The sequence below is a fragment of the Acipenser ruthenus genome, chromosome 36 (assembly GCF_902713425.1).
Source record: "Acipenser ruthenus chromosome 36, fAciRut3.2 maternal haplotype, whole genome shotgun sequence".
Lineage (NCBI taxonomy): Eukaryota > Metazoa > Chordata > Actinopteri > Acipenseriformes > Acipenseridae > Acipenser > Acipenser ruthenus.
Genome location: NC_081224.1, coordinates 9,706,111 through 9,709,614, shown reverse-complemented (window position 1 = coordinate 9,709,614; position 3,504 = coordinate 9,706,111).

Genomic DNA, 3,504 nt, shown 5'->3' with positions numbered 1-3,504 from the left:
GATAACATTCTTTAAAAAACGTGAACTCGCCCTCTACCAGTTGTCACGTCACTTTCAGTTCCTGCTGCAGTTTTTGTCAATTTCACTTGAACTCGAGTCGCTGTTTCGCTGGAGTGCGCACGCAGGCGCAGTAAAAGCAAACGGTGCGTCGGGAACATTAAACGATCGAGTATTTGGGAGAAATAAAACAGGCTACTATTCAAGATAAATAACAACGTAGTTGGCGTGTAAAAAATGGCATTTCAGCAAAAATAGTGAGTGGACTCCGTCCACCCTTCCAAAAAAGTGAGTGGACGCCGTCCACCCCTCAGTCTAACACTGCTGAAGAGACTGGGTTATATTTCTTAAAAATATAGAAAATCACTCACACTCCTATCGAATAATATACTATATCGTATATTTAAATCTACCATTATAAACTATGCAGAATACAATACATTTGGATTTGTGTACAGGGTAACATTTTAATTAAATAATAGTAATAAAACATGGTTCTAAATACATATTTACATTTCAGGTACACCATGTTCAAAATTTTAAAAGAGAAGGTGATAAAAAAAAGTTGTCAAAGCCTGAGAGGTACACAGAGGAATGGTGCGGTGGGTTTCAAAGAGGGCCACGCCAGTATGTTTCGAACATGTGTCAGAAGACGGAGCAGGACTCAGTGAGAATTGCTACGCTGCTTCACAGGCATTCATGGAGGTGTGGGCTGAAGCAGTCAAAACTGGGCTGCAGAACTGGAGGAGAAAGCAGTGTCTGCTGTGATGGCGGTGGATAGTCAAATTGAAATATAGATAGCTTCTTATTAATTATTCAATCGTTTATCATTTTTGGCATTTGTTATCTGAGAATTCTTTGTTTCCCCTGTAAATATATATTTTTTAAAATAATAAAAAACATGTTTTAATATTTTTTTTGTGTTCATCATAAATTCATTTCACTTTGTTACCTTTATTGTAGGCTAGGTATTTCTGTATGTGTTTATGTATTTTAAAGTGTGTGTTAAAAGAACAGAAAATACATTTGAAACGTGCAAGTGAAGGTTACGTGTTCAATAAAATCTGTACATATACAATCGAGATATCTACAATAAATTAAAAAATTCACACAGGATATGGAAGTGTCTTAAAGACATGGTCTTTTCTAAATTAAATGTCTTAGACACGTAAAACACTACAGATGCACGGTGAGCTGCCTCTTGAAGATGTGTCTCAAGATGTCTTAGGATGTCTTGGAATGGATAATTTCATTAACATGTCTCAAGACATGTCTAACGACATTTTAAGATATCTTAAGACATAGGTGATGTATATATCTTAAGAAAACTTAAAACATATATAATACCTCCCTGTGCTTTACTATGCTTCCCTGTGTTTTACCATGCTTACCTCAGCTACAATGCTTCCCTGTGCTTTACCATGCTTACCTGAGCTACAATGCTTCCCTGTGCTTTACCATGCTTACAGGAGCTACAATGCTTCCCTGTGCTTTACCATGCTTACCTCAGCTACAATGCTTCCCTGTGCTTTAGCATGCTTTCCTCAGCTACAATGCTTCCCTGTGCTTTACCATGCTTACAGGAGCTACAATGCTTCCCTGTGCTTTAGCATGCTTACCTGAGCTACAATGCTTCCCTGTGCTTTACCATGCTTACCTGAGCTACAATGCTTCCATGTGCTTTACCATGCTTACCTCAGCTACAATGCTTCCCTGTGCTTTACCATGCTTACCTCAGCTACAATGCTTCCCTGTGCTTTACCATGCTTACCTGAGCTACAATGCTTCCCTGTGCTTTACCATGCTTACCTGAGCTACAATGCTTCCCTGTGCTTTACAATGCTTACCTCAGCTACAATGCTTCCCTGTGCTTTACCATGCTTACCTGAGCTACAATGCTTCCCTGTGCTTTACCATTCTTACCTCAGCTACAATGCTTCCCTGTGCTTTACCATTCTTACCTCAGCTACAATGCTTTCCTGTGCTTTACCATACTGTCACTGTGCTTCTTCAGACTTTGCTGTGCTTTTACTGGGGGAAACTTTCATAAGGGTTAGTTTACCATGTTATTTATTTGTTTGTTATATACTTTACCAGACCTCTCTGTGCTTTACAATGCTTCCCTATGCTTTACCATGCCTCTCTGTGCTTTACAATGCTTCCCTATGCTTTACCAGACCTCTCTGCGCTTTACAATTCTTCCCTATGCTTTACCAGACCTATCTGTGCTTTACAATGCTTCCTTATGCTTTACCATACCTCTCTGTGCTTTACAATGCTTCCCTATGCTTTACCAGACCTATCTGTGCTTTACAATGCTTCCTTATGCTTTACCATACCTCTCTGTGCTTTACAATGCTTCCATATGCTTTACCAGACCTCTCTGTGCTTTACAATGCTTCCCTGTGCTTTACCAGACCTCTCTGTGCTTTACAATGCTTCCATATGCTTTACCAGACCTCTCTGCGCTTTACAATTCTTCCCTATGCTTTACCATACCTCTCTGTGCTTTACAATGCTTCCCTATGCTTCACCAGACCTCTCTGTGCTTTACAATGCTTCCTTATGCTTTACCATACCTCTCTGTGCTTTACAATGCTTCCCTGTGCTTTGCCATGTTTTCACTGTGCTTCATTAGGCTTTGCTGTGCTTCTACTGTGGTAAACTTTGATAAGGGAGAGTTAATGAACGTATGTATTTTAAGATAAGAAACACTAATATCAGGACTTTTTCAATTCCTGTAACTAAACTTTAATTCGGTCCCCTGCTCTCAATCCAGGATTTCAACCACATTATATATACAGTATGTTTTTGCTCTAAAGAGCCAACTTCCCAACGTTTCAGTATGTTTAACATATAAGGAAACAAGACTCCCATTTCATAGCAGTTTGTTCCATTCTTGGTTTCACTGAGTTCAAAAAGACACGCCACAGCTTGTTACCTAGACACACTGAGGCTAATCAAGCTTGTAGTAAAACATGGAATGGGTGAGACTGCTGTGCAACAGGAGTCTTATTCCGATCGCTATGTGTATATACAGAGAATGGAAAAACATAAAACCGCTCTGTGGGTGGGGCAGTGATAATATTAATAAAGCTAGTAAGAGGTAAGAGAATGGACAGCCACAGGGGTCGCTGGTGTGCGGTGAGCCAAGGACTCCTCAGCTGACCTAAGCCCTAAATGGATGGAGGTTTAATTGGTTCAAGTAAACAATTTCGAACGGGGTTGGAACAAAGACCACGAGTGGAAAGGCCAGAGTTGCCCAGCCCTGATCTAGACTACGCTGCTCTACAGGAAGTCAGGAAGTCCTGTAGTCACTTCACAATGTGGTAACACACAGGAAACCTTGCACTCAGCTTTATGCACGCTTGGGCACAAGTCTTGCTTTCATAAAAATGATTTCTTCTGGGAAAATAGTCTTCTTTCTGGGCGTTTCCTACGTTTATGGTAAGTTCAATCTTTTCTTTCTTTCTTTCTGATACAAAGTCTGTGTTTATAACAAGTTTA